Raw genomic sequence first — 21,186 nt, 5'->3', positions numbered from 1 at the left:
TGGGGCGGAACACATGTCCTTCCGAAAATAGAGCTAATGCGATAAATAAATGGACCCTGAAAAGAATGAGACTGAGACAATGCAGTCATGGTGATTAATAATGGGCATGCAATCATTCTTTTAAGAGCCTAACCGCCTGGCAGATCTAAAGTCCAATCTGTACAACCCCAAACTAGGGCTGCTATAACAAGGTAGATACATATACCCAGTTAACATGTCCCCTAATCTGTAGACGGCAGAAATTCGTTTGGAAAGACAGTTAAAAAAGAAAACTGCTTAACACGGGTTTGAAAAAGCTAAGAATAAACGTGTGAATACAAGACAGTGTTTACCTTACATCCGAAGCGACTGACCGCTCACTCTCGCCTGTTCCCCTGCATGTGGACTGATCCTTGGTCGCTGCAATCTGTAACCCAATTCCAGTGCAGGAATGTTAAGAAACTACAATCGGTTTTGCGGGGTTGTTAACAAAGTATGTTCCACGTTGCACACGTTTACTATGGTCCTCGGCAGCAGACCCCTAAACGGGAAAGCACAACTAGTGAGACCCCAAATGTGAATACAAATGCAAAATTGCTGGGTCTTTATAAGTACCTCAATGCCTTAGCCAAATAAACGGCAAAAGAAGCAATAAGCCCCGGAACGCGTACAGCTGCCTAACTACTGTAACATCTGTGATGAATAACGTGCGGTAGTTACTTACTTCTTTGTCTGCTAGAAGGTCTTTCTCACGTCTGTATCCGGGTCACATACTAGATCACCTGACGGTCGTGTTTAACAGATGTGACGTATTAAATACCTGTGTAGGGTGTGCCTAACTTTTTAGTTAAAGTGGCAACGTCCGTATATTCAAGCCGTGAAGTCTAATTCAAGCTCGGAATCCGTCATTAGATAAGATAAAAATGGATCTAAAAAGTACCGTAAAAGACCTCTCGCTCCGTGTACATTATATTCTGGACAGCAAAGAGTGCAGGAGTCGAGAACTATAAAATACGGTTTTAAACACTGTTCCAATCAATGACTTCATTCAGCCCGATTTCTGTTGTATTACACAAAAAAATTAACCAGGTTTCTTTAACTAGCAATCGTTTGGTTGCAGATTCGCCATCAGTGCCTGCAGAAATATGCAATAACACAGTCCATCTCAGCTCTTCTGCTTTGTGATCCATTACCACGAAATGGCCTACCATGGGCGCTGTCATCACCTTATTCTTAACGCAACTCCTATGCTCAGAAATTCTTACTTTAACTTTGCGTGTGGTCATCCCTATGTACATTTTACCACAAAGACACCAGATTGCATAAACCACATTACTAGAATTGCAGTTAGTAAAGGTTTTTTGTACCCAAAGCTTATTGAGGCCAATGTCTATCTGTGATGTTCTACTGGTGAGTTGGCAGTTGGTACATTGGCCACATGGTGCATGACCCACCACTTTGGGTAAACCCCACATTTCAGTAACACTTTTTTGTTGATGTTGACCTCTAGAAATGTAGTTCTTCATAAGAAGTTCTTTTAGATTAGGTCCTCTTTTAAACGCACACATGGGAGGGTCCCCCGGGCACTCTCCTCCTAAAAGGATGTGCCAGTTTTTTCTAATAATTTTAACCACTTGATTAGCTGAGGGGTTAAAAGTGCTGACAAACACTAGACTTTTACTTTCTGTGGACCTATCCCGATATTCAAGGAGTGCACCTCTGTCATTGTTCGAGGACCTTTTGTAAGCGCGTCTGATAATATTCTTGGGATAACGTCTCGCTTCCAATTTGGACCCCAAGGTTTGAGCTTCTTGACGGAAAATATCACGTGTAGAACTATTTCTTTTAAGGCGCAAGAATTGGCCAAAAGGGAGATTCTCCCTCGTATGCCTGGGATGACAACTGTCGAAGTCAAGTAATGAGTTGCGATCTGTGGGCTTATGAAAAAGTCTAACTTTCAAAATATTAGACCCACTGTCCACCCAAATAGTAACATCCAAGAAGTTGAGTTTGTTATTGCTATGGGTAAAGGTAAACTTCAGATACCGATTCTGTTGATTGATCCATTCTACAAAATCTTCGAACAGGGCTAGAGTACCATTCCAGATGATTAAAATATAATCAATGTAGCGTCGCCACAAACCCAGATTGTTAAAAAAGGGGTTTGTGGGGCTATAAATGATGCCTCTTTCGAAGCTTTCTACATAAAGATTAGCTGCTGAAGGGGCCACTGATGAACCCATCGCTGTGCCGTGAACTTGATGGTATAACTGGCCATTAAACCCGAAGTAATTTTCAGTTAAGGCCATCTCGGCACACCACAGAATGAAACTGTTGGGTACTTTGCCCGTTGTTCTTTTGGTCAGGAGGATCTCTTCCAGCACTTGCAGTGTTTCCTGCTGCAGGATACAAGTGTAAAGTGACACTATGTCTAAGCTAACCAATAGCTGTTGTTGAGGGTCAAAACACATGTCTTCAATCATATTTATTACTTCAGTGGTGTCCTGTACAAAAGAATACATGGCTGCCACATACGGTTTGAGGTATCTATCGGCAAAACGCCAGAGTGGTTCTAAAATCGCACCAGTACCCGAAACAATCGGGCGTCCAGGAGGGTTCACCATTGCCTTGTGAATCTTTGGAAGGATATAGAATTTCGGTATGGTGGGATCTTTGACCTGCAAATAATCACACTCCTGTTGACATATCCAACCTCGTTCAAGTGCCTTCTCAACTTTGTTAGTAATAAGTGAGGCTAAACGTTTAGTAGGGTCTTCGGCGATAGGAAGGTAAAAACTTCTATCGTCAAGCTGGCGTAGACATTCATTAATATAGTCACTTCTGTTTAGCATGACAAGCGCTCCTCCTTTGTCGCTTTCCGTAAAATAATATCTGTGTGGCTGGCTAAGCTCTTGTCAGCCAGTCGTTAGGTATTGCTCATATTTTGATAAGAGTGTTTTGACTGTTGACTTTCAAAGCATTTGAGATCATGCCACACTCTCTTTGCGAACACAATCGCTTCCGGAGTAAAGCTAGCTGCTGGAGGACTAAATGAGGACTTGTTGCGGAAACTGCTTTCATTGTTCTGATCATCATGACTATTCTGGAAAAAATATTGTTGTAAGTGGATTTTCCGTAGCAGTTGCTCAACTTCCACACGCGTACGGAACTTGTCATACTGTACAGTTGGGACAAAACCCAACCCTTTATTGGTCACAGAAACCTCCTCAGTAGACGGACTATAAGAGGATAGATTTACTAGTAGGGTCTGTTGCTGCGAAGCACCCGAGGAGCTTCGTCCCAAATGTCTACGTCCTGGCGCAGGTCTAAAAAACCCTGCTGTTGTAGTTGTTGCGGGGGGGCCCGGCAGGATTACCCTGATTTGGGGAGAAGTTATTCGTATTGCGGGAGTTCCGTGCATTCCGTCCTGCTCTCCTTTGGTTCCTCCCTCGGTTCCGGGAACCTCTATAGCCTCTCGGTTGAGAAAAACTACTATTGTTAGAGCTGTCTGAACTGAAAGAAGTATTGCCAAAATTAAAATTAACCCGTTTCCGTCCACCTTGCTTTCGTCCGCTTGAGTTTTGACCAGCAAACGGGTCATAACCTTCTTTGGTGTAACGAAACGCGTTCTCGTGTGAAAATTGAAGAAGATCTTTCTTCATACTTGTAATGCGATCCTGTGTGCAGAACTCTTTGAAATCAATGATCTCTTTCAAAATCTCTTCTAGGTACTTTTTGTAGGTGTCAAGAGGAACTAGTTTCTTAATTTCCTCTTCCATTCTTTCAAGATCGCCTGAGATCTTAATAGTCATGGCACGGGCTGTATCTATTATAAGTATTGTCCAGTCCCTCCCGCATTTATTTGCGATATAGCTCCATTGTAAAATAAAGTCCCTATTATCCAAAAATAAGCGGGGTTCATTCCGAACCACAAGACCTTGTGGAAGAGTGCCTGACCGTAAATATTCAATCATGATTGACCCGTGAAGCTCTGTACGGATTAGTCTTTTCTTAAGCTGCAACAATTCATCCCAATTGCTTAAATTCGCTATAAGGGACCCTTCTCCCTCATCTGAGAACAAAGAAGATTGTGCCAGTAATTCAAGGACATACTTATCATCATAGCTCTTTGTCCGTTCTGCTGCCATCGCGGAACAATCCAAAGATTGACAAAAGATGACTAGTTACGCCTGCTTGCCTCAAAGAAACACCTTAAAGAAAAGGTAAATGCAAATCACGCGGTGCTTATACCCCAACCGCTAAATAGTGTCTCTTGAAGTACAATTACCACTATATAACTAGGTCTGTGGAACATTTCGCTCTACCAACATTAAACAATCGAAAAACAAAAGGGCAACTAAATAATGCTGCGAGATCCGTCCCCCTTAGCTAGACCTATGGACGTTTCAAAACATAAAGGATCTTGCAGCAACCTTATGGGCCCTCCTGTAAGCATTGAAATTCACCAAAAGAAGACAACTGTAAACATTAAACCTTAAAGACCATTAAATAATACAAATCAGTATAATATTTTATTAAATTAGCATACGAAATTGCATAATTTCATCCAAAAAATTTAAAAATACAGTGGCTATCACCGAAACACTTAAAACCCTATTTAGAATCACATAAACATTAATACACATAATAAAGTGCGCAGTAAGCCCGAAACAATCGGGAAACTAAAAAAGCTCTGATACAAACAATTGGCTTCAATAACGAGTTGTAAGAACAGTGTGAAGACCCAATTTCATGAAAAAAAAAATGTTTATTTGTTTTTAATACTAACCTAAGGGGTACTCCCTACTTTACCGGGTACTTCCTCTCTATACCAAATGCCTAATTGAATGATCCCACCTGAAATTTAATCGGCGGTTCTAAATAGTTAAATATAACTTAATTGCATTTAAATGTTGGCAATGATACAACATACTCACAAACCCTACATGTTTCATTCTCAGACAAAGATAATACAAATGTGAGAAATTCATCAGGGGTAGAGCAAAAAAAACAACAAACATTCATTGGTCTTGGAATAAAAACTCCCAAAAAAGTCAGGTTTTGTTTCCTTCACGGTGAATTTCGTTTACCTAGGAGGGGCAACATGGAAAGAACAGCTATTAGTGAAAGCTGTAACGTATTGTGTAAAGCTCAAAAGACAACTGGGATTATCAATAACACCACTGTGAGTTTACCGTCGACGTTTAACACATGGACTGTGCATGGATGGGTGGGTAAATATATCTTCTTAGTAGATACAGATAGATCTAGAGACAACAAAACAATAACGGTTGAGGAAAAGCTAACCGCGGGATTCACACATTGAACATAAGTGTTAAAAAGATTAAAGACTCAATCTGCAAGGAACAAATCTACCTTGGGTCGGAACACATGTCCTCCCGAAAATAGAGCTAATGCGATAAATAAATGGACCCTGAAAAGAATGAGACTGCGACAATGCAGTCATGGTGATTAATAATAGGCATGCAATCGTTCTTTTAAGAGCCTACCCCCCTGGCAGATCTAAAGTCCTATCTGTACAACCCCAAACTAGGGCTGCTATAACAAGGTAGAGACATATACCCAGTTAACATGTCCCCTAATCTGTAGACGGCAGAAATTCGTTTGGAAAGACAGTTAAAAAAGAAAAGTGCTTAACACGGGTTTGAAAAAGCTAAGAATAAACGCGTGAGTACAAGACAGTGTTTACCTTACATCCGAAGCGACTGACCGCTCACTCTCGCCTGTTCCCCTGCATGTGGACTGATCCTTGGTCGCTGCAATCTGTAACCCGATTCCAGTGCAGGAATGTTAAGAAACTACAATCGGTTTTGCGGGGTTGTTAACAAAGTATGTTCCACGTTGCACACGTTTACTATCGTCCTCGGCAGCAGACCCCAAAACGGAAAAGCACAACTAGTGAGACCCAAAATGTGAATACAAATGCAAAATTGCTGGGGCTTTATAAGTACCTCAATGCCTTAGCCAAATAAACGGCATAAGAAGCAATAAGCCCCGGAGCGCGTACAGCTGCCTAACTACTGTAACATCTGTGATGAATAACGTGCGGTAGTTACTTACTTCTTTGTCTGCTAGAAGGTCTTTCTCACGTCTGTATCCGGGTCACATACTAGATCACCTGATGGTCGTGTTTAACAGATGTGACGTATTAAATACCTGTGTAGGGTGTGCCTAACTTTTTAGTTAAAGTGGCAACGTCCGTATATTCAAGCCGTGAAGTCTAATTCAAGCTCGGAATCCGTCATTAGATAAGATAAAAACGGATCTAAAAAGTACCGTAAAAGACCTCTCACTCTGTGTACATTATATTCTGGACAGCAAAGAGTGCAGGAGTCGAGAACTATAAAATACGGTTTTAAACACTGTTCCAATCAATGACTTCATTCAGCCCGATTTCTGTTGTATTACACAAAAAAATTAACCAGGTTTCTTTAACTAGCAATCGTTTGGTTGCAGATTCGCCATCAGTGCCTGCAGAAATATGCAATAACACAATCCATCTCAACTCTTCTGCTTTGTGATCCATTACCACGAAATGGCCTACCATGGGCGCTGTCATCACCTTATTCTTAATGCAACTCCTATGCTCAGAAATTCTTACTTTAACTTTGCGTGTGGTCATCCCTATGTACATTTTACCACAAGGACACCAGATTGCATACACCACATTACTAGAATTGCAGCTAGTAAAGGTTTTTTGTACCCAAAGCTTATTGAGGCCAATGTCTATCTGTGATGTTCTACTGGTGAGTTGGCAGTTGGTACATTGGCCACATGGTGCATGACCCACCACTTTGGGTAAACCCCACATTTCAGTAACACATTTTTGTTGATGTTGACCTCTAGAAATGTCGTTCTTCGTAAGAAGTTCTTTTAGATTAGGTCCTCTTTTAAACGCACACATGGGAGGGTCCACCGGGCACTCTCCTCCTAAAAGGATGTGCCAGTTCTTTCTAATAATTTTAACCACTTGCTTAGCTGAGGGGTTAAAAGTGCTGACAAACACTAGACTTTTACTTTCTGTGGACCTATCCCGATATTCAAGGAGTGCACCTCGGTCATTGTTCGAGGACCTTTTGTAAGCGCGCCTGATAATATTCTTGGGATAACGTCTCGCTTCCAATTTGGACCCCAAGGTTTGAGCTTCTTGACGGAAAATATCACGTGTAGAACTATTTCTTTTAAGGCGCAAGAATTGGCCAAAAGGGAGATTCTCCCTCGTATGCCTGGGATGACAACTGTCGAAGTCAAGTAATAAGTTGCGATCTGTGGGCTTATGAAAAGGTCTAACTTTCAAAATATTAGACCCACTGTCCACCCAAATAGTAACATCCAAGAAGTTGAGTTTGTTATTGCTATGGGTAACGGTAAACCTCAGATACCGATTCTGTTGATTGATCCATTCTACAAAATCTTCGAACAGGGCTAGAGTACCATTCCAGATGATTAAAATATCATCAATGTAGCGTCGCCACAAACCCAGATTGTTAAAAAAGGGGTTTGTGGGGCTATAAATGATGCCTCTTTCGAAGCTTTCTACATAAAGGTTAGCTGCTGAAGGGGTCACTGATGAACCCATCGCTGTGCCGTGAACTTGATGGTATAACTGGCCATTAAACCCGAAGTAATTTTCAGTTAAGGCCATCTCGGCACACCACAGAATGAAACTGTTGGGTACTTTGCCCGTTGTTCTTTTGGTCAGGAGGATCTCTTCCAGCACTTGCAGTGTTTCCTGCTGCGGGATACAAGTGTAAAGTGACACTATGTCTAAGCTAACCAATAGCTGTTGTTGAGGGTCAAAACACATGTCTTCAATCATATTTATTACTTCAGTAGTGTCCTGTACAAAAGAATACATGGCTGCCACATACGGTTTGAGGTATCTATCGGCAAAACGCGAGAGTGGTTCTAAAATCGCACCAGTACCCGAAACAATCGGGCGTCCAGGAGGGTTCACCATTGCCTTGTGAATCTTTGGAAGGATATTGAATTTCGGTATGGTGGGATCTTTGACCTGCAAATAATCACACTCCTGTTGACATATCCAACCTCGTTCAAGTGCCTTCTCAACTTTGTTAGTAATAAGTGAGGCTAAACGTTTAATAGGGTCTTCGGCGATAGGAAGGTAAAAACTTCTATCGTCAAGCTGGCGTAGACATTCATTAATACAGTCACTTCTGTTTAGCATGACAACCGCTCCTCCTTTGTCCGCTTTCCGTAAAATAATATATGGGTGGCTGGCTAAGCTCTTGACCGCCAGTCGTTCAGTATTGCTCGTATTTTGATAAGAGTGTTTTGACTGTTGACTTTCAAAACATTTGAGATCATGCCACACTCTCTTTGCGAACACAATCGCTTCCGGAGTAAAGCTAGCTGCTGGAGGACTAAATGAGGACTTGTTGCGGAAACCGCTTTCATTGTTCTGATCATCATGACTATTCTGGAAAAAATATTGTTGTAAGTGGATTTTCCGTAACAGTTGCTCAACTTCCACACGCGTACGGAACTTGTCATACTGTACTGTTGGGACAAAACCCAACCCTTTATTGATCACATAAACCTCCTCAGTAGACGGACTATAAGAGGATAGATTTACTAGTAGGGTCTGTTGCTGCGAAGCACCCGAGGAGCTTCGTCCCAAATGTCTACGTCCTGGCGCAGGTCTAAAAAACCCTGCTGTTGTAGTTGTTGCGGGGGGCCCGGCAGGATTACCCTGATTTGGGGAGAAGTTATTCGTATTGCGGGAGTTCCGTGCATTCCGTCCTGCTCTCCTTTGGTTCCTCCCTCGGTTCCGGGAACCTCTATAGCCTCTCGGTTGAGAAAAACTACTATTGTTAGAGCTGTCTGAACTGAAAGAAGTATTGCCAAAATTAAAATTAACCCGTTTCCGTCCACCTTGCTTTCGTCCGCTTGAGTTTTGACCAGCAAACGGGTCATAACCTTCTTTGGTGTAACGAAACGCGTTCTCGTGTGAAAATTGAAGAAGATCTTTCTTCATACTTGTAATGCGATCCTGTGTGCAGAACTCTTTGAAATCAATGATCTCTTTCAAAATCTCTTCTAGGTGCTTTTTGTAGGTGTCAAGAGGAACTAGTTTCTTAATTTCCTCTTCCATTCTTTCAAGATCGCCTGAGATCTTAATAGTCATGGCACGGGCTGTATCTATTATAAGTATTGTCCAGTCCCTCCCGCATTTATTTGCGATATAACTCCATTGTAAAATAAAGTCCCTATTATCCAAAAATAAGCGGGGTTCATTCCGAACCACAAGACCTTGTGGAAGAGTGCCTGACCGTAAATATTCAATCATGATTGACCCGTAAAGCTCTGTACGGATTAGTCTTTTCTTAAGCTGCAACAATTCATCGCAATTGCTTAAATTCGCTATAAGGGACCCTTCTCCCTCATCTGAGAACAAAGAAGATTGTGCCAGTAATTCAAGGACATACTTATCATCATAGCTCTTTGTCCGTTCTGCTGCCATCGCGGAACAATCCAAAGATGGACAAAAGATGACTAGTTACGCCTGCTTGCCTCAAAGAAACACCTTAAAGAAAAGGTAAATGCAAATCACGCGGTGCTTATACCCCAACCGCTAAATAGTGTCTCTTGAACTACAATTACCACTATATAACTAGGTCTGTGGAACATTTCGCTCTACCAACATTAAACAATGGAAAAACAAAAGGGCAACTAAATAATGCTGCGAGATCTGTCCCCCTTAGCTAGACCTATGGACGTTTCAAAACATAAAGGATCTTGCAGCAACCTTATGGGCCCTCCTGTAAGCATTGAAATTCACCAAAAGAAGACAACTGTAAACATTAAACCTTAAAGACCATTAAATAATACAAATCAGTATAATATTTTATTAAATTAGCATACGAAATTGCATAATTTCATCAAAAAAATTTAAAAATACAGTGGCTATCACTGAAACACTTAAAACCCTATTTAGAATCACATAAACATTAATACACATAATAAAGTGCGCAGTAAGCCCGAAACAATCAGGAAACTAAAAAAGCTCTGATACAAACAACTGGCTTCAATAACGAGTTGTAAGAACAGTGTGAAGACCCAATTTCATGAAAAAAAAAATGTTTATTTGTTTTTAATACTAACCTAAGGGGTACTCCCTACTTTACCGGGTACTTCCTCTCTATACCAAATGCCTAATTGAATGAATCCACCTGAAATTTAATCGGCGGTTCTAAATAGTTAAATATAACTTAATTGCATTTAAATGTTGGCAATGATACAACATACTCACAAACCCTACATGTTTCATTCTCAGACAAAGATAATACAAATGTGAGAAATTCATCAGGGGTAGAGCAAAAAAAACAACAAACATTCATTGGTCTTGGAATAAAAACTCCCAAAAAAGTCAGGTTTTGTTTCCTTCACAGTGAATTTCGTTTACCTAGGAGGGGCAACATGGAAAGAACAGCTATTAGTGAAAGCTGTAACGTATTGTGTAAAGCTCAAAAGACAACTGGGATTATCAATAACACCACTGTGAGCTTACCGTCGACGTTTAACACATGGACTGTGCATGGATGGGTGGGTAAATATATCTTCTTAGTAGATACAGATAGATCTAGAGACAACAAAACAATAACGGTTGAGGAAAAGCTAACCGCGGGATTCACACATTGAACATAAGTGTTAAAAAGATTAAAGACTCAATCTGCAAGGAACAAATCTACCTTGGGTCGGAACACATGTCCTCCCGAAAATAGAGCTAATGCGATAAATAAATGGACCCTGAAAAGAATGAGACTGCGACAATGCAGTCATGGTGATTAATAATAGGCATGCAATCGTTCTTTTAAGAGCCTACCCCCCTGGCAGATCTAAAGTCCTATCTGTACAACCCCAAACTAGGGCTGCTATAACAAGGTAGAGACATATACCCAGTTAACATGTCCCCTAATCTGTAGACGGCAGAAATTCGTTTGGAAAGACAGTTAAAAAAGAAAAGTGCTTAACACGGGTTTGAAAAAGCTAAGAATAAACGCGTGAGTACAAGACAGTGTTTACCTTACATCCGAAGCGACTGACCGCTCACTCTCGCCTGTTCCCCTGCATGTGGACTGATCCTTGGTCGCTGCAATCTGTAACCCGATTCCAGTGCAGGAATGTAAAGAAACTACAATCGGTTTTGCGGGGTTGTTAACAAAGTATGTTCCACGTTGCACACGTTTACTATGGTCCTCGGCAGCAGACCCCAAAACGGAAAAGCACAACTAGTGAGACCCCAAATGTGAATACAAATGCAAAATTGCTGGGGCTTTATAAGTACCTCAATGCCTTAGCCAAATAAACGGCATAAGAAGCAATAAGCCCCGGAGCGGGTGCAGCTGCCTAACTACTGTAACATCTGTGATGAATAACGTGCGGTAGTTACTTACTTCTTTGTCTGCTAGAAGGTCTTTCTCACGTCTGTATCCGGGTCACATACTAGATCACCTGATGGTCGTGTTTAACAGATGTGACGTATTAAATACCTGTGTAGGGTGTGCCTAACTTTTTAGTTAAAGTGGCAACGTCCGTATATTCAAGCCGTGAAGTCTAATTCAAGCTCGGAATCCGTCATTAGATAAGATAAAAACGGATCTAAAAAGTACCGTAAAAGACCTCTCACTCCGTGTACATTATATTCTGGACAGCAAAGAGTGCAGGAGTCGAGAACTATAAAATACGGTTTTAAACACTGTTCCAATCAATGACTTCATTCAGCCCGATTTCTGTTGTATTACACAAAAAAATTAACCAGGTTTCTTTAACTAGCAATCTTTTGGTTGCAGATTCGCCATCAGTGCCTGCAGAAATATGCAATAACACAATCCATCTCAACTCTTCTGCTTTGTGATCCATTACCACGAAATGGCCTACCATGGGCGCTGTCATCACCTTATTCTTAATGCAACTCCTATGCTCAGAAATTCTTACTTTAACTTTGCGTGTGGTCATCCCTATGTACATTTTACCACAAGGACACCAGATTGCATACACCACATTACTAGAATTGCAGTTAGTAAAGGTTTTTTGTACCCAAAGCTTATTGAGGCCAATGTCTATCTGTGATGTTCTACTGGTGAGTTGGCAGTTGGTACATTGGCCACATGGTGCATGACCCACCACTTTGGGTAAACCCCACATTTCAGTAACACATTTTTGTTGATGCTGACCTCTAGAAATGTCGTTCTTCGTAACAAGTTCTTTTAGATTAGGTCCTCTTTTAAACGCACACATGGGAGGGTCCACCGGGCACTCTCCTCCTAAAAGGATGTGCCAGTTCTTTCTAATAATTTTAACCACTTGCTTAGCTGAGGGGTTAAAAGTGCTGACAAACACTAGACTTTTACTTTCTGTGGACCTATCCCGATATTCAAGGAGTGCACCTCGGTCATTGTTCGAGGACCTTTTGTAAGCGCGCCTGATAATATTCTTGGGATAACGTCTCGCTTCCAATTTGGACCCCAAGGTTTGAGCTTCTTGACGGAAAATATCACGTGTAGAACTATTTCTTTTAAGGCGCAAGAATTGACCAAAAGGGAGATTCTCCCTCGTATGCCTGGGATGACAACTGTCGAAGTCAAGTAATAAGTTGCGATCTGTGGGCTTATGAAAAGGTCTAACTTTCAAAATATTAGACCCACTGTCCACCCAAATAGTAACATCCAAGAAGTTGAGTTTGTTATTGCTATGGGTAACGGTAAACCTCAGATACCGATTCTGTTGATTGATCCATTCTACAAAATCTTCGAACAGGGCTAGAGTACCATTCCAGATGATTACAATATCATCAATGTAGCGTCGCCACAAACCCAGATTGTTAAAAAAGGGGTTTGTGGGGCTATAAATGATGCCTCTTTCGAAGCTTTCTACATAAAGGTTAGCTGCTGAAGGGGTCACTGATGAACCCATCGCTGTGCCGTGAACTTGATGGTATAACTGGCCATTAAACCCGAAGTAATTTTCAGTTAAGGCCATCTCGGCACACCACAGAATGAAACTGTTGGGTACTTTGCCCGTTGTTCTTTTGGTCAGGAGGATCTCTTCCAGCACTTGCAGTGTTTCCTGCTGCGGGATACAAGTGTAAAGTGACACTATGTCTAAGCTAACCAATAGCTGTTGTTGAGGGTCAAAACACATGTCTTCAATCATATTTATTACTTCAGTAGTGTCCTGTACAAAATAATACATGGCTGCCACATACGGTTTGAGGTATCTATCGGCAAAACGCGAGAGTGGTTCTAAAATCGCACCAGTACCCGAAACAATCGGGCGTCCAGGAGGGTTCACCATTGCCTTGTGAATCTTTGGAAGGATATTGAATTTCGGTGTGGTGGGATCTTTGACCTGCAAATAATCACACTCCTGTTGACATATCCAACCTCGTTCAAGTGCCTTCTCAACTTTTTTAGTAATAAGTGAGGCTAAACGTTTAATAGGGTCTTCGGCGATAGGAAGGTAAAAACTTCTATCGTCAAGCTGGCGTAGACATTCATTAATACAGTCACTTCTGTTTAGCATGACAACCGCTCCTCCTTTGTCCGCTTTCCGTAAAATAATATATGGGTGGCTGGCTAAGCTCTTGACCGCCAGTCGTTCAGTATTGCTCGTATTTTGATAAGAGTGTTTTGACTGTTGACTTTCAAAACATTTGAGATCATGCCACACTCTCTTTGCGAACACAATCGCTTCCGGAGTAAAGCTAGCTGCTGGAGGACTAAATGAGGACTTGTTGCGGAAACCGCTTTCATTGTTCTGATCATCATGACTATTCTGGAAAAAATATTGTTGTAAGTGGATTTTCCGTAACAGTTGCTCAACTTCCACACGCGTACGGAACTTGTCATACTGTACTGTTGGGACAAAACCCAACCCTTTATTGATCACATAAACCTCCTCAGTAGACGGACTATAAGAGGATAGATTTACTAGTAGGGTCTGTTGCTGCGAAGCACCCGAGGAGCTTCGTCCCAAATGTCTACGTCCTGGCGCAGGTCTAAAAAACCCTGCTGTTGTAGTTGTTGCGGGGGGCCCGGCAGGATTACCCTGATTTGGGGAGAAGTTATTCGTATTGCGGGAGTTCCGTGCATTCCGTCCTGCTCTCCTTTGGTTCCTCCCTCGGTTCCGGGAACCTCTATAGCCTCTCGGTTGAGAAAAACTACTATTGTTAGAGCTGTCTGAACTGAAAGAAGTATTGCCAAAATTAAAATTAACCCGTTTCCGTCCACCTTGCTTTCGTCCGCTTGAGTTTTGACCAGCAAACGGGTCATAACCTTCTTTGGTGTAACGAAACGCGTTCTCGTGTGAAAATTGAAGAAGATCTTTCTTCATACTTGTAATGCGATCCTGTGTGCAGAACTCTTTGAAATCAATGATCTCTTTCAAAATCTCTTCTAGGTGCTTTTTGTAGGTGTCAAGAGGAACTAGTTTCTTAATTTCCTCTTCCATTCTTTCAAGATCGCCTGAGATCTTAATAGTCATGGCACGGGCTGTATCTATTATAAGTATTGTCCAGTCCCTCCCGCATTTATTTGAGATATAACTCCATTGTAAAATAAAGTCCCTATTATCCAAAAATAAGCGGGGTTCATTCCGAACCACAAGACCTTGTAGAAGAGTGCCTGACCGTAAATATTCAATCATGATTGACCCGTGAAGCTCTGTACGGATTAGTCTTTTCTTAAGCTGCAACAATTCATCCCAATTGCTTAAATTCGCTATAAGGGACCCTTCTCCCTCATCTGAGAACAAAGAAGATTGTGCCAGTAATTCAAGGACATACTTATCATCATAGCTCTTTGTCCGTTCTGCTGCCATCGCGGAACAATCCAAAGATGGACAAAAGATGACTAGTTACGCCTGCTTGCCTCAAAGAAACACCTTAAAGAAAAGGTAAATGCAAATCACGCGGTGCTTATACCCCAACCGCTAAATAGTGTCTCTTGAAGTACAATTACCACTATATAACTAGGTCTGTGGAACATTTCGCTCTACCAACATTAAACAATGGAAAAACAAAAGGGCAACTAAATAATGCTGCGAGATCCGTCCCCCTTAGCTAGACCTATGGACGTTTCAAAACATAAAGGATCTTGCAGCAACCTTATGGGCCCTACTGTAAGCATTGAAATTCACCAAAAGAAGACAACTGTAAACATTAAACCTTAAAGACCATTAAATAATACAAATCAGTATAATATTTTATTAAATGAGCATACGAAATTGCATAATTTCATCAAAAAAATTTAAAAATACAGTGGCTATCACTGAAACACTTAAAACCCTATTTAGAATCACATAAACATTAATACACATAATAAAGTGCGCAGTAAGCCCGAAACAATCGGGAAACTAAAAAAGCTCTGATACAAACAACTGGCTTCAATAACGAGTTGTAAGAACAGTGTGAAGACCCAATTTCATGAAAAAAAAATGTTTATTTGTTTTTAATACTAACCTAAGGGGTACTCCCTACTTTACCGGGTACTTCCTCTCTATACCAAATGCCTAATTGAATGAATCTACCTGAAATTTAATCGGCGGTTCTAAATAGTTAAATATAACTTAATTGCATTTAAATGTTGGCAATGATACAACATACTCACAAACCCTACATGTTTCATTCTCAGACAAAGATAATACAAATGTGAGAAATTCATCAGGGGTAGAGCAAAAAAAACAACAAACATTCATTGGTCTTGGAATAAAAACTCCCAAAAAAGTCAGGTTTTGTTTCCTTCACGGTGAATTTCGTTTACCTAGGAGGGGCAACATGGAAAGAACAGCTATTAGTGAAAGCTGTAACGTATTGTGTAAAGCTCAAAAGACAACTGGGATTATCAATAACACCACTGTGAGTTTACCGTCGACGTTTAACACATGGACTGTGCATGGATGGGTGGGTAAATATATCTTCTTAGTAGATACAGATAGATCTAGAGACAACAAAACAATAACGGTTGAGGAAAAGCTAACCGCGGGATTCACACATTGAACATAAGTGTTAAAAAGATTAAAGACTCAATCTGCAAGGAACAAATCTACCTTGGGTCGGAACACATGTCCTCCCGAAAATAGAGCTAATGCGATAAATAAATGGACCCTGAAAAGAATGAGACTGCGACAATGCAGTCATGGTGATTAATAATAGGCATGCAATCGTTCTTTTAAGAGCCTACCCCCCTGCCAGATCTAAAGTCCTATCTGTACAACCCCAAACTAGGGCTGCTATAACAAGGTAGAGACATATACCCAGTTAACATGTCCCCTAATCTGTAGACGGCAGAAATTCGTTTGGAAAGACAGTTAAAAAAGAAAAGTGCTTAACACGGGTTTGAAAAAGCTAAGAATAAACGCGTGAGTACAAGACAGTGTTTACCTTACATCCGAAGCGACTGACCGCTCACTCTCGCCTGTTCCCCTGCATGTGGACTGATCCTTGGTCGCTGCAATCTGTAACCCGATTCCAGTGCAGGAATGTTAAGAAACTACAATCGGTTTTGCGGGGTTGTTAACAAAGTATGTTCCACGTTGCACACGTTTACTATTGTCCTCGGCAGCAGACCCCAAAACGGAAAAGCACAACTAGTGAGACCCCAAATGTGAATACAAATGCAAAATTGCTGGGGCTTTATAAGTACCTCAATGCCTTAGCCAAATAAACGGCATAAGAAGCAATAAGCCCCGGAGCGCGTACAGCTGCCTAACTACTGTAACATCTGTGATGAATAACGTGCGGTAGTTACTTACTTCTTTGTCTGCTAGAAGGTCTTTCTCACGTCTGTATCCGGGTCACATACTAGATCACCTGATGGTCGTGTTTAACAGATGTGACGTATTAAATACCTGTGTAGGGTGTGCCTAACTTTTTAGTTAAAGTGGCAACGTCTTTATATTCAAGCCGTGAAGTCTAATTCAAGCTCGGAATCCGTCATTAGATAAGATAAAAACGGATCTAAAAAGTACCGTAAAAGACCTCTCACTCCGTGTACATTATATTCTGGACAGCAAAGAGTGCAGGAGTCGAGAACTATAAAATACGGTTTTAAACACTGTTCCAATCAATGACTTCATTCAGCCCGATTTCTGTTGTATTACACAAAAAAATTAACCAGGTTTCTTTAACTAGCAATCGTTTGGTTGCAGATTCGCCATCTGTGCCTGCAGAAATATGCAATAACACAATCCATCTCAACTCTTCTGCTTTGTGATCCATTACCACAAAATGGCCTACCATGGGCGCTGTCATCACCTTATTCTTAATGCAACTCCTATGCTCAGAAATTCTTACTTTAACTTTGCGTGTGGTCATCCCTATGTACATTTTACCACAAGGACACCAGATTGCATACACCACATTACTAGAATTGCAGTTAGTAAAGGTTTTTTGTACCCAAAGCTTATTGAGGCCAATGTCTATCTGTGATGTTCTACTGGTGAGTTGGCAGTTGGTACATTGGCCACATGGTGCATGACCCACCACTTTGGGTAAACCCCACATTTCAGTAACACTTTTTTGTTGATGTTGACCTCTAGAAATGTCGTTCTTCGTAAGAAGTTCTTTTAGATTAGGTCCTCTTTTAAACGCACACATGGGAGGGTCCACCGGGCACTCTCTTCCTAAAAGGATGTGCCAGTTTTTTCTAATAATTTTAACCACTTGATTAGCTGAGGGGTTAAAAGTGCTGACAAACACTAGACTTTTACTTTCTGTGGACCTATCCCGATATTCAAGGAGTGCACCTCGGTCATTGTTTGAGGACCTTTTGTAAGCGCGCCTGATAATATTCTTGGGATAACGTCTCGCTTCCAATTTGGACCCCAAGGTTTGAGCTTCTTGACGGAAAATATCACGTGTAGAACTATTTCTTTTAAGGCGCAAGAATTGGCCAAAAGGGAGATTCTCCCTCGTATGCCTGGGATGACAACTGTCGAAGTCAAGTAATAAGTTGCGATCTGTGGGCTTATGAAAAGGTCTAACTTTCAAAATATTAGACCCACTGTCCACCCAAATAGTAACATCCAAGAAGTTGAGTTTGTTATTGCTATGGGTAAAGGTAAACCTCAGATACCGATTCTGTTGATTGATCCATTCTACAAAATCTTCGAACAGGGCTAGAGTACCAGTCCAGATGATTAAAATATCATCAATGTAGCGTCGCCACAAACCCAGATTGTTAAAAAAGGGGTTTGTGGGGCTATAAATGATGCCTCTTTCGAAGCTTTCTACATAAAGGTTAGCTGCTGAACGGGCCACTGATGAACCCATCGCTGTGCCGTGAACTTGATGGTATAACTGGCCATTAAACCCGAAGTAATTTTCAGTTAAGGCCATCTCGGCACACCACAGAATGAAACTGTTGGGTACTTTGCCCGTTGTTCTTTTGGTCAGGAGGATCTCTTCCAGCACTTGCAGTGTTTCCTGCTGCGGGATACAAGTGTAAAGTGACACTATGTCTAAGCTAACCAATAGCTGTTGTTGAGGGTCAAAACACATGTCTTCAATCATATTTATTACTTCAGTAGTGTCCTGTACAAAATAATACATGGCTGCCACATACGGTTTGAGGTATCTATCGGCAAAACGCGAGAGTGGTTCTAAAATCGCACCAGTACCCGAAACAATCGGGCGTCCAGGAGGGTTCACCATTGCCTTGTGAATCTTTGGAAGGATATTGAATTTCGGTGTGGTGGGATCTTTGACCTGCAAATAATCACACTCCTGTTGACATATCCAACCTCGTTCAAGTGCCTTCTCAACTTTGTTAGTAATAAGTGAGGCTAAACGTTTAATAGGGTCTTCGGCGATAGGAAGGTAAAAACTTCTATCGTCAAGCTGGCGTAGACATTCATTAATACAGTCACTTCTGTTTAGCATGACAACCGCTCCTCCTTTGTCCGCTTTCCGTAAAATAATATATGGGTGGCTGGCTAAGCTCTTGACCGCCAGTCGTTCAGTATTGCTCGTATTTTGATAAGAGTGTTTTGACTGTTGACTTTCAAAACATTTGAGATCATGCCACACTCTCTTTGCGAACACAATCGCTTCCGGAGTAAAGCTAGCTGCTGGAGGACTAAATGAGGACTTGTTGCGGAAACCGCTTTCATTGTTCTGATCATCATGACTATTCTGGAAAAAATATTGTTGTAAGTGGATTTTCCGTAACAGTTGCTCAACTTCCACACGCGTACGGAACTTGTCATACTGTACTGTTGGGACAAAACCCAACCCTTTATTGATCACATAAACCTCCTCAGTAGACGGACTATAAGAGGATAGATTTACTAGTAGGGTCTGTTGCTGCGAAGCACCCGAGGAGCTTCGTCCCAAATGTCTACGTCCTGGCGCAGGTCTAAAAAACCCTGCTGTTGTAGTTGTTGCGGGGGGCCCGGCAGGATTACCCTGATTTGGGGAGAAGTTATTCGTATTGCGGGAGTTCCGTGCATTCCGTCCTGCTCTCCTTTGGTTCCTCCCTCGGTTCCGGGAACCTCTATAGCCTCTCGGTTGAGAAAAACTACTATTGTTAGAGCTGTCTGAACTGAAAGAAGTATTGCCAAAATTAAAATTAACCCGTTTCCGTCCACCTTGCTTTCGTCCGCTTGAGTTTTGACCAGCAAACGGGTCATAACCTTCTTTGGTGTAACGAAACGCGTTCTCGTGTGAAAATTGAAGAAGATCTTTCTTCATACTTGTAATGCGATCCTGTGTGCAGAACTCTTTGAAATCAATGATCTCTTTCAAAATCTCTTCTAGGTGCTTTTTGTAGGTGTCAAGAGGAACTAGTTTCTTAATTTCCTCTTCCATTCTTTCAAGATCGCCTGAGATCTTAATAGTCATGGCACGGGCTGTATCTATTATAAGTATTGTCCAGTCCCTCCCGCATTTATTTGAGATATAACTCCATTGTAAAATAAAGTCCCTATTATCCAAAAATAAGCGGGGTTCATTCCGAACCACAAGACCTTGTGGAAGAGTGCCTGACCGTAAATATTCAATCATGATTGACCCGTGAAGCTCTGTACGGATTAGTCTTTTCTTAAGCTGCAACAATTCATCCCAATTGCTTAAATTCGCTATAAGGGACCCTTCTCCCTCATCTGAGAACAAAGAAGATTGTGCCAGTAATTCAAGGACATACTTATCATCATAGCTCTTTGTCCGTTCTGCTGCCATCGCGGAACAATCCAAAGATGGACAAAAGATGACTAGTTACGCCTGCTTGCCTCAAAGAAACACCTTAAAGAAAAGGTAAATGCAAATCACGCGGTGCTTATACCCCAACCGCTAAATAGTGTCTCTTGAAGTACAATTACCACTATATAACTAGGTCTGTGGAACATTTCGCTCTACCAACATTAAACAATGGAAAAACAAAAGGGCAACTAAATAATGCTGCGAGATCCGTCCCCCTTAGCTAGACCTATGGACGTTTCAAAACATAAAGGATCTTGCAGCAACCTTATGGGCCCTACTGTAAGCATTGAAATTCACCAAAAGAAGACAACTGTAAACATTAAACCTTAAAGACCATTAAATAATACAAATCAGTATAATATTTTATTAAATGAGCATACGAAATTGCATAATTTCATCAAAAAAATTTAAAAATACAGTGGCTATCACTGAAACACTTAAAACCCTATTTAGAATCACATAAACATTAATACACATAATAAAGTGCGCAGTAAGCCCGAAACAATCGGGAAACTAAAAAAGCTCTGATACAAACAACTGGCTTCAATAACGAGTTGTAAGAACAGTGTGAAGACCCAATTTCATGAAAAAAAAATGTTTATTTGTTTTTAATACTAACCTAAGGGGTACTCCCTACTTTACCGGGTACTTCCTCTCTATACCAAATGCCTAATTGAATGAATCTACCTGAAATTTAATCGGCGGTTCTAAATAGTTAAATATAACTTAATTGCATTTAAATGTTGGCAATGATACAACATACTCACAAACCCTACATGTTTCATTCTCAGACAAAGATAATACAAATGTGAGAAATTCATCAGGGGTAGAGCAAAAAAAACAACAAACATTCATTGGTCTTGGAATAAAAACTCCCAAAAAAGTCAGGTTTTGTTTCCTTCACGGTGAATTTCGTTTACCTAGGAGGGGCAACATGGAAAGAACAGCTATTAGTGAAAGCTGTAACG

The sequence above is a fragment of the Ambystoma mexicanum genome, chromosome 4q, assembly GCF_040938575.1.
Source record: "Ambystoma mexicanum isolate Mex_15411 chromosome 4q, UKY_AmexF1_1, whole genome shotgun sequence".
Taxonomy (NCBI): Eukaryota; Metazoa; Chordata; class Amphibia; order Caudata; family Ambystomatidae; genus Ambystoma; species Ambystoma mexicanum.
The sequence above is the reverse complement of the archived record's forward strand: the minus strand, read 5'-3'. Positions refer to the sequence as shown.